Genomic DNA, 12,116 nt, shown 5'->3' with positions numbered 1-12,116 from the left:
TACTGTTACTGTATTAAACATCACCACACGGAGCTCTCTTAAAGGGGGATTTCTTTTTCTCCATTTTACAGATTACTCAGAGCTCAACACTCAGACTGCAGGTGAGAATTACTGAATATTTCAATGTAGAAGATTCTAAACGCTGCATATTTTCTTGTCCTTGATGTTGATACTGCTTTTCTAGATGTACTGAATTAGTCTTAGCCGGTGTTCCTAATAAAATGACAACACAGTGTATAAAGAAACTCCTTCACAAGATCTGTTTCATTATTTTGATGGTCCTCCTCTCAAAGACTCTTGCATACTGAATATAAACAACCTGAGAGAAGCCACAGGAGCCCACATCTCGAGAAACATCACTAAGGAGCTCGGCAACCTATTTATAAGACGAGGGGGCTGTGTGAAAAATTCACTGCTATCAGCTCTCACCAGGGGCCGTGATGCAAAGCAACAACTCTCAAGCTGCTAATCAGCCGTGCCACAGTAAAGTACTGTAAGAAACAATGCCAAGATCAAGGTTCCATACATCAGCATATCTGCCACATCCTTCTCCATTTTGAACATTAACCAAGCAGCGCGAGGTTTGCCCCCAGCTCTCCTGCTGCTAAATCGAGAAGTGCAAGACAAGGATTCTTTTCAAAGCTGGTCCGACACAGAAGCGCCTGTAAATATTCTCTTTGATCCAGTCAGCCTGGCGCAGGTTGACTGAGATCCAAGCAGGCATTAGACGACAAAGGGATCTGAGTGAGGACAAGCCACATCCACGCTGAGCTCTGAGGAGGCCAGCTGATCGCACCATCTGGCCCTTACTGAGCTCCTTGAAAAGACACTCGACTGATCTGCAATGCAAGGACTCGAGGAAGTGAGGATGTGCCACATGACAGTAACGGCAGATCATTCAGATTTGTATGAGGGGAGGAAAACTGCAACTTGTTTTAGTTTCAAGGATCACAAGGAAACGGTCGTCGGTCAGAGCTGTTTAGGCACATTGTGTTTTATCTTGAATGATTTTGAGCTCCGTGTCTCTGAAAGGTTAAATAAACTTGACTCAAGTCGCCTTCATTTAGGCCAAAAAGTGCAACTTTAGAATAAATAACTGTACAACGGCAGTAGTCTGTGTTTGTCATTCAAAGAGGGAAAAGAAGAAGACCTGGGGACAGACATATTCAAACTATTCAAACAAAGCAGCACTTGGCAGCGTTTGCTTCTTATTTCTGACGTTTGTCAATCAGAGCCTCTTAGTCCACTGCTCCTCAACTTGGGGGTCCCACAGTCTAGAAGGAATATATACTGTAGATTTAAAATGAGCAGCTAATGCAATTTTAAAGAGTGCTAATTAGCAATAATATCATATATTTAGGATTTTAAGTGGATGTGGATGAAAACGTCCACTTCCAAGGAAGATGTCAGATTTGTTTCATTAGAACATCGTCTTTAAATTAAATTAAATTAAATCTTTAAAGGTCATAAAAGCTCATTTTAATCTCTTCTCTCTGTTAGTTTGAATGTTCAGATATTCAGCTTGAGTTTGAACAAGCACTCAGATCTGTCCCATCTGTCATTCTGTAGAAAATTCAACACCTCTCATTCAGCAGTAATGTTAATGAACAGAAGGAGAGGACGTCTGAGATCTTGGTTATGCAGCACACACATCCTTATGAAGAGTGCATGGAGAAACTTTTCTGCCCAGGACTCCAGCTCCGGGGGGGTTGGAGCTATGATGTTTTTGTTTAAACTGCTTTCACAACCAATTTCCTGCTTCAGCAGTAGTATGGGTAGTATGGATTTTCTCTGCAGCCGTGTGAGGTGCAGACTTTCAGCCAGTGAAACTCGTTTAGAGAAGCTACAGGTCCTGTTGTGATGGAGCTCACGTTGTGGCCGATGCTCCCGCAGCTCGGTCAGGATTGATTTATATGAGCTGAAACCACAGGACACCTGCTGCTGCTTTGCCCTCTTGTTCTTGTCTCAGACCGTTTTGTTTTGGTCCTTGTGATTCACCTCGGTCCTTCACAGCTGTGATTATTTTAGGAGTGTGCTGCACTCTTCACTAGGGGAAATTGAACCTTCCCCCTTTCATCTTCTCTTCACTTGCAGGAAGTTGACCTGGACCCAGTTTGGTTTCTGTGGTGGACCGCACTGGACAGATGTTGAGTTTTCCACATCCATAAAGAAAATACTGCGTCCTACCCAGCAGACGTTAAGTCTGAACTGCAAATGTCAAACATACAGAAGAAAGTCTGTAATGCAGGAATAATCACATCTCGGTACCACTGCATGTTTGCTGGGTAAGAGAAAGTAGCATTGTAACCTTCTCTGACAAATCAAGGCTCTTAGCACTGATATCAGTAATAACCTAGAGTCCTAAATCCTCCCACCTTCTGTGCCATTTCATCTCTTCTGAGTGAGTAGGGTCCAAGTAACAGCAGTGTTTGATGTATTGGAGGATTTTTTATTTTTTTACAAGCGTGGGTGTCTGCTAGAGGCAGAGTAATCCTCCTCAGTCCCAGAATCCAAACAGACCCAACATGAAAGGAAAGTGCAATTACCCAGGCTTATTCCAGATCAATTGGACGCCACCACCAATAAATGGAGAGTTGTTTCTCTTCCTTGTGACTCATTGGTCTCCTCTGTGTGCTGGGACCATGTGGGCTTTTTCTTGTGTTTCTGAGGAACTGAGAGACAAGTATCTCGAAGTTTTGCTTTAGTGCTGAATAAGTTTGAGCAGAGATGTTGAACGACATTGAATATCACCACAAAATATGGTCAGTGACTTCATCAGAGCTATGATGCTTCTCCTTCATATGTAATGTTACATGCAACACGAACTCCCAGCTCACGGCTCATTAACAAGAAAGTGGAATATAATACAAACTAACAGTCAGTCAGACAATAACCTTTACATTCTGTATGTAACCTGCTCATATTGTTTGGTGTGAAATTAGCATTTTAAATTTAAAACCTGTCAGACTGGTCAAACTGCACAGCTCTGACACTGACAGTCCATTTCCACAACTCATTCATTCTGGGCTGTCACCTTTTAGCTAAATATAGTTCCAAGCTTCTGCCCAGAAGGATCCGTCTGACAGGTGATGAAGGCATATTCACTGCCACTCAAAGTGACATTCACCACAAGACTTTTCTTCTTTCAAACCAAACAGTGAGTGCTTACATTTCTATACACACATGAAAATGAAACCACTCCAACATGAACCAGATGTTTCAATAAGCACACGAAGAGTCAAGGATGTTGCAGAATGATTTCAAATCACAATGAGTGGAACCTCAAATTTTCCACTTCATAATAAACCCACACTGCGTCCTCCTCGAACGCAGCTTGTATATGGGTCTTTAAAGACATAATCCACCTACACCCTGCTTGGCTTATGACAAATCATCCTGATGCAGAGCAAATTCTGCTTGAGAGGGCTGTGGGTCACACATTGTACCAATAAAACATCCCACTTTATTTACCACTGACATCAGTGCTGAATTTTCTGTTATATTGAATAGTTTTCTCCACTAACAGTATATTTGCTACTTGGACTCAAGACAACTAGTAACTAAGTATTGTACAGTACATTCTGCAACCATCTCTTTGTCTTTTTAAAGGGGATTATATTTTCCCGGTCTCAACCAATGCACCTACGCTAAATGTTAATATTGTAACACCTGTGTACTGTATGATGTTGGTGTTTTTGAAGCCGTGTTGCAGTCACATCACATGTAAGCACGCCGTCATCATGGAGGCAGAGATTTACTGTGGAAAGGAACAAGCAGAACATCAAAGGCTCTGCATGCATGCATTACTCCAACGCTGTATCTTATGCAAATCACAGTGCAGGGTTTTATATTCACATCATAAGACACACACAGGGTGATGGAACTGGACAGCAGAGCCATGTTTCCAGGGGGTAAGAAAAAAAGTGCCCCCACTGTTAACAAAACATGTCTTACAACAAACTAATGAACAGTGTGGATAAAGTGAGGAGAGAGCTGGTTTATTTAAGATCCAGGTAACTGCTTTGATCATAAATCGACACTTGAAGAGACGGTTTTCAGGCCACGTTCGACACTAGAGGGAGGTGATGCAATGCTAATGACTGACTGAAGCAGTGCCGCATCGACTCCTGAAGAACCTCCAGTGAAATCCTTTCTTCCCAAGTCTTCTGTCATTTGCTCATCACGGTGAAATATTGCACTATGCACCATGGGTAAACAGGATGGATCTGAGAGTGTCGTGAAATGCATGCTCTATTCTGGCTGGCAATTCAGATGTGCCATGTGAGTCATAAAGAGATGTTATTATCTTTTGAAAGCCATAAAATCACAATTCCCTCTCATATTATTCTGTCATTTTTTCTCTCTAGCAATTTTTTCTTCTCATGAAAACACTCACTGAATATCTTTTGTTAGTGGGTTTTCCAAAACATTAAAATCCCTGTTTAATAAAAGAACAACTCAAAGAAATAATGACGAAGGAGAGAGAGAAATGGCCTGAAATCATGGCACAACAGAGCTGAATGGCACTTACTTCCTCAGGGAGAGTTTTTTTATTTTTTAAATGTTGGCTAATGACCTCACAGCCACTCCGTGTTCATTCTGTACTATGCTTTGTATTGTTTCTTTGCATGTGGAAAAATCCATTGAAGCACAATCCAAATTAATTCAGTAGAAGTGAATGGTGCTGGGTACTAACCTGAAAATGATGTCAGCTCGCATTGTGTAACGTGTCACTCCACTGATGATAATTCAGTGTTGCTGAATAGAGCTTGATTTCATTTGCACCACTGATTCACATTTTCAGTTAACAGTCTCTAACTGACATTCAGTCCCCTCCAAAGGACGGCAAGGTTAATGCATTTGTTTTTCATGAACGCCAAAGACACCTGGGTTTAAGATCCAATGATGAATCTGAGGGTAAAGTTTCTGTTTTTACTTATTTTATATCCAGAGACCTAAATGCTGAATGGAACTTAAACTTTAAAGTAATTAAGACAATAAAATTCAAATCTCTTGTTTACTGGAATATTTCCATTTTACGTTACTTACTACACTTCTGTGGTTCGTCTCTGTACAAATTTCCAACAGTTTTTTGGGGGTTTTTTTCGGATTCTTCTGCCTGATGACGGGTTTGCGTCTGGTGGTGTGGCCTCTGTATTTCTGCTTGTGAAGTCTTCTGTAAATGGGGGACTGTAGTACCTCCACCCCTGCCCTGTGGAGTTTGTTGTTAGTGGTTTTTGTTTTGTTGCATAACCATTATTTGATTTTTCATTTTCCTCGATGTTGTTGGGTTAAAAAGTGAGAGTCAACATGTTTAAACAGGTTTGAGGATCAGATATAAACTTGAGAACCCCCTAAACATCGTTTATCCTTGGGGATTAGACATGGAAAGCAGTTTCTGCTAATTGCTTTTCCACTGTTTTGTTGCCAAACTTCCAACCATATACATCAAAACCCTGTGCTAGATTAGGATGTTCCCGGGTGTCTATATGTAGGTGTAACTAAATATCTTTGCAGGCTGCACAGCAGCTTCAGCAGCAGCTTCAGCCTTACATTAGTGTCAGCAATCGATGCTTTCAGCCACACAACTACTGCCAACTACAAACATTTTGGACAGGCTATGTGCAAAAAAGTGAGTAAAGTGAGAGTGTGTAGACTGTTGTATTGATTTGAACCAAAGAATATCTGGTTTCTATCTGTTCAGACAGTTTTGAGTAGACTGAGAAATACAGCTGAAATGTATCCAGTGTTCAAAACCTGCACATACAGTTGTACATAGCTTAAATCTTTTTTTTTTACTTTTCTGGTACTTGTACACTTACAGACAGCAAAGGAAGAATGTCATTGTACAGGGAAACACGTTTCCTCATGTGCACATGACAGTAAACACTTTGAATCCTTGAAAACATTTGCAAACAGATTAGATTAGAAAAACTCTCCAAGTCCAGTGCGGCTGCAGATAAATGCACGTCTGGACTGTTTTTCTTCTACATTACAACATTAACAGTGTTACATTAGGTGTAGCTGAGCAGCGATCCGCAGTGAGAGGTGACACAGATGAGATAATTACTGTAATAAATCACACCGAATCAGTGAGGTGGGTGCGTTTTACCTCCTCACCACCTCAGCAGGTCAAATTCATTCAGCTGGAACAAGATTTGATGATGATGATGACGACGATGATGAGATACTTATACAAACTATAACCTACTTGACTGTCTGGACAAGTTCACATTAACACGTCTAGTTACCTCATTGTTTGTCTTAGCTGATGGAAACTGTGAGATGGGATCAAACGCTCCACAGACGTAGCATCTTTTTGGTAAATATCTCCTCACTTCATTGCCTTCATTATTTTACATTTTATCTTTTCATATTTTATATTTCTATTCATGTTTCTACTTTTGCTGCTTTGAAGTAAAGATCAATAAAGTTCCATCTTATTTCAAATTAGCTGCGTTCTCTCCAAACTCATTACATAACGTGCAGCTTCCCCCCAAATGATTTAGTGTTTTCCTAACTCGACATACGTACATTACCAGTGGAATTGTGGGAGTAGCTGCTGGCTCGTCGAGGCTCATGATGCACGGGTCAACTCAATTTCTTTTCCTTTCCAACTGGTTGCTATGCAACTACACAATCGAGGAGGCCTGAAGATCTAAAGTAAACAGGCTTTATTCTGTCTTTGCAATGATAACTGTGAAATGACATGCAGAGCCAAAAGCAGCTGAGAGCTTCATTCAGTACTCGCAGAGCTTCGTGTGCTGTGTCGTCTCCTGTTTATGTGCTGGAAGGTCTTCAGTAAACATTTCAAGAGAATTAGTTCTCAGCTAAAAGCGGCGTTGTAATTCGATGCTTTTAGAGTAAAGTTCAAACCATAAAAACATCCACCGAACTCGTGAAGTTACAACCTCCATTCACATGAATCACGGCTGAATTTCAACTGGAGTAATATTCATATAATACAAGGTGACATTCACTTCACAAATCTGAAACGTATCTGCATATAATTACATTAAGGGTCTCAGTGGAGGCGTCTTTCTATCATTCAAATAAATCAAGGCGGACGTTTTAATGGAATTTCCCTTTAACTTCAATCCATCTTTTAACTTTTCTTTTAATCCTTGTGACAAGTTGATCCATCTGCCACTACCTGGCTGCCTTCAGGCAACATTAAAAACTCTCCACAAATATGCAAATCTACAAAACTCTACGAAGAAGTGAAACTGAACAGAACAGGTTTCTTTACTTTTATTATTAATCCCCGACTGGAGTGAAGACAACGTCAATTGGATGTGGAAATTTCAGATTAAGGCTGTGGAGACTGTGCAGATCATTGCTGCATGTGTGTAACAGATGAAGGAAATGAAAGCAGCGATGACTGTTTGAAATTCTCCTATGAATGCACACAGGTGTCAGTAAATACAGTCCACTGCTAATTCCTTTGAAGCATTCAGTATGAGACATTCTCTATTCACTAACTAGTTCCTGTTTTGTCCTTTTGATGCAGATTCAGAGGGGTCGAGCGAGTCACGTGTGTATTGAGGCTGAAGAGAATCCTGTCTTCACTACATGTGACTGTTTCAGGTATTTAGCACCTTGGTTTAATGGTTTGATTACATCAGCATCTTTAACATTTTTGTGATCAGGTGCTGTGTGTTTCTTTGTTTGTGTGACTAGGTGCTATCAAAGGCTTCTGTGACCCGGACTGAAAATAAAGCATCTAGCGACACATATTCTGACTTTGGACAAACTAACTCACTGATAATTCATGTGGCTGCAGCTCCTGGAATGAGGGCAGCTGCTTGTTCAGTGGACTAATCAGCTAAAAAGAAGCATGAATGAGCTGTAAATATCCCTAAAGGACCAATTAGGGTTCATCCAGGTAAATTACATCTCTGTTGTTTTTGTTAAAGTGTTTGTGGGTTGCTTGGTGTGTAGCTCCCTGGTTTCTGAGCACTTGTAGATGCCTTTGAGACCAGGTTTAACAGGTCTCAAAGACAAAGGTGGAAGAAATGTGACGCTGTTCAACGATAAACGTTCATAAAAAGCTCCATTGTTTTTGAATTTGCCGTTTTTAAGGCAGTGCTAAAGTGTTGTGCACACTGTTAGTGTTTTTTGGCATTGGTGGGTCAGGTGTAGAAGATCCCATCTCATATGTGGGTGTTGGTATCTCCCCTCTTTATCTTTAACTGCTACAACAGTCTGCAGTGAGAAAGGCCTGTTTATTAAGTAACGTGCCTAAATAATGTTGTATGAGTGAAAGTAGGAGAGCGTTCAGCATGTATCACAATCAAGTGATGTAAATCTCACTGTACACTCTCTACTTAAGGAGAATCAAAAGTGAATCTCCTCTTTTAGTGGTAGTGAACGCTCACAGGTGCAGATGAAGGGCTCTCAGTTGGTGACGACTGAGAGTCTCAGACTGACGCCACTCTCTGATTACGATCCTTATCCTTTTCCTGCCCTCGTGTCTGGAGCTGCAGCTTTTCTGCATTTATCTCGAGTGTGTTTTTTAAAAGGAGAAGCTGCATTTTGTGCGTGAGAGGAAACATTTATAAAGCTCTGCAGAGGCTGAAGCACAGCGGGACGATGAGGTAAAGATAGTTTTTACTGTGAAACAGGAGCTAAGCATTCTGAGAGGAGCGCTGCTAGTACACGTGTGTGTGCACGTGAACTGAAGGAATGATCGGTGTAATGTGGGGAATTTCCTGAGGAGTTCTGTGACATTTCAGTAAACTGGTTAAAGGCCAGTCCTCTTTAAAGTGCAGCTGTCACCGAGTTATTTAATCCCTTACGCTGTCCACATATAGACAACAGGAGACTGACACAGAAATAATGGACACATATAAAGGAAGCAATGGTTTTATTAACAGTTCTGTCCTGTTTATATTAAAACCCTGCACACACCTAGTTTCTAAATGTTTTGGCTGATTTCCTAGGACTATGTGGGTTTGTACCAAGCCTCCAAGAACAGTACTGAGGAGCTGTGAGGTAAATGTGGTGCAGTGGCCGCTGAGTCAGTTCCTCTGGGCTTTATACAAACTTCAACATGGTTCTTTGTGTTATGAGAATTTGATGCATTAGCTCCAATAAAAGTTGCAAACTTTAGAACTATGTTTTATAAGAAAAGGGAAGAGTGCACAGAATAATATTAGACTAGAATATCAGTGTTAGATGCTGCTACATTTATCAGTTTAACTATAACATGAACTGTCTTCAAATTCCCTCCAACAGCCTTCAAACTGGCCACAAATCGAATCAGCTTCATCTGAAACACACGGTTGATCTTCAGGGGCCTGACAAACACGACCATATCTTAAAGAGGATTCGTGAAATCCTTTTCAATGATAAGATGATGTGAAGAGGTGCCGTGGTTTTAGGATGTTTTGATCCACTGGTTTGAGAAGGCTGTGTTGTCTTTTGCATTATCTCTGCAAACAGAACAGTTAATCATGCAGATACCTTGATTTAAGTGCCCCATAAAGTGGAGCCTCGAGGCCGCTGGGTGTGTGGCTTGTTAAACCCATTCAATAATCCATTCATGCCTGGAGCAGCAAGTGAGAGTCGCACAGCACTTTATCAGACGAAATGTTGGACAGAAGAGTGGCAGTAGTTTCCAATCCCTCTGAAAACAAATAGTTCTGATGCACGAAATATGAGTTAAGAATTAACTAATATAATTAAATCATTGCTGTGATGAGATTTATTTTTTATACTGTATATAGAGACAGAAGATATGAGTCTGGTGACAAATGCAGGAAATGAATGAAGCTCTGAAATAAGTTAAGAAATGTTGTCAAACACAGACCAACTTCACATATGTGGAGTGGGTGTGTGTTGATACAAATAACATCTGTCAGTCGAGGAACTCGTCCATTTGCCTTTTGCAGAAAACTAAAATGAGAAAGTTTGTCTTTGTATCTCAGGCTCATTCAGTCCGGACACCGTGTCCCAGTCAGTACAGGTGGTTTCACCTGTGTTGATTGTGCTCATAGTTTGCACCTGTCCTCTGGCTTTTAAAGCTCCTCTGCGTGGTTCTTCTCCCTTTGGTCAGTTTCACACTTGAGAGACCCAGAAGCAGTTGTTCTCTCAGTCTGTCGCGGTGCAGAGAGGATTTTAAGTTGCTCTCCAGATTCTGGTCGTGTTAAAATGTCTCCAAATGAGAATAAAGCTGTGGAACATCCACCTTTACTCTTTCTGCATCTGAGTTCTCACTGTGAGGAAAATGTTCTGCAAGTCTGACAATGTTCAGAAGCACAATGTGGCTGGGTTTGTGTTTAGCTTCTATATCACAACAACTTTTATAAAGTGCTACCCTTAAACATTAACCTTCAGTAACTGATCATGTGGACTTTTCTAGAACCTTTAATCTAGAAACAAATGATCTCAGTGTGACAAATTACATTGTTCCTGCTGGTTGAACAATGATCCCAACGGGAACCCTCCTTTCATCATTACATCACGTTACCATTTATATTGAATAAACACAGAACTGTGTGAAACTATATCAGGAGGTTTCTGAGCTACAGAGAAAATACTAAACCAACTGAACGATGCAACTGAAGCAAAGCAGAAAGTGTTTGATGAACCGTCTGCAGTACAGCCTCTTTTGTTAAGCCTCACCAGAGATCCCCACAAGTCCTCTTCTTCTTGAAAGACCAAGTCAAGTCAAGTCTCGTGTGTCTTAAGATTTGATTAAGAGATCCTTCTATCATTTGCTGCATCCAGTCTGCAGGAGTTAAAAGCATGAAATGCATAAGCTTTGTTCGTCTACTGTATTCTACATCAATCTACATACAGTATCACAACAGATTAGCTGTTTGGAGAATTGGCTATTGTAACAAATATGAAAAGACAACAAATTCCCTTTATAGTTGATAACTGCTGATGCTGTCAGATGTGGAGACCAACTCAGTAAATTCTCAGAAAGCATGTCAAAGACCTGAGCTAGTGAGGACAGCACGCTGTATACAGCTTCTAGCTACAGGTAGAATCAAATTTTATGAGATCGCTAGTTTCTCATGTGTTGGGAGGGAATGGATCTAAGGATGCAGTGTGCTCAATCTGCAACTGATCTTTGGAGAGTAGCTATACTCCTTCAGAAAGTCAAGTTTCTGTGTGAATGATTTCACAGCTCAACTCCACAACATGTCCAGACTTGATTCTCTCAACGTTGTCCGGAGTTCATATGTGAAAGCGACTTCAGATTAAAATCCACTGCTGCAAACACTAAACGGGTGATGATATCGTATCCTATCATTCTAACCACTTGTCGTCTTAAGGGTCGTGGGAGCGCTGGAGACAATCCCAACTGTCATTGAGTAAGAGGTGAGCTGCACCCTGGACAGGTCACCAGTTTATCACAGGTAGTGCTGTTTTCAAAAAGCAAACTGTACCAAATCTACGTTGTCCTCCTCACAGACAGAGCGGTGTAGAATGAGAGCACAGAGGGTTTATTTCGACATCGGGTTAATGCCACCAGGACAGAAATCCTAACCCCCGCCACAGTCTGGATTTGGAGCTCAACAGGACCACACATCCAGCCCTCTGAGGGGCTCTGGCTTCTTTTTGTTTTGTGCTAATCCAACAGGCTGCTGCTTCACTTCTGTCTGCATCTGTGTGATTAAACAGCAGCATAATGGAGCCTCAGGTGATTCTGATGGCAAGTTAAGTTGGGGCTATTGCAGTCTCTCGTCATACTTGGCACTTAAGAGGAGGCAGCAATGCCCTGCGTTCAGTGTGCATGTGCCAAATCACAGCACAAACAATATTTCTTTGTTTTCCACTTCAGCTCTGATTGTTTGCATCTCACTCTCTAAATTACAGTGTGGAGAAAATTGCTTCAATTGCTTTTCAAGGAAACCATTTGCTCAAAATCTTGACTCGATGTGCCACAAAGGCTACAGCAGAGAAAATCATTGTATAGTGCATCTACTCCCTCAGGTCTGTTTTAATTCTGAGATGCTTAGCTCACATCCTTTTACTTTATCACCATCATTTTTCCCTGGGAGCTGCACATTACAACCACAGTCTTCTGCTTTTCTGAGGGATGAAGGGTATCAAGGCCCCACTGTATCTGTATTTGGTTATTTTTCTTCAGGTATAAATTTAGC

This window comes from Anabas testudineus, chromosome 10 (genome assembly GCF_900324465.2).
Source record: "Anabas testudineus chromosome 10, fAnaTes1.2, whole genome shotgun sequence".
In the NCBI taxonomy this organism is placed as follows: domain Eukaryota; kingdom Metazoa; phylum Chordata; class Actinopteri; order Anabantiformes; family Anabantidae; genus Anabas; species Anabas testudineus.
Note: the sequence above shows the minus strand (reverse complement) of the source record.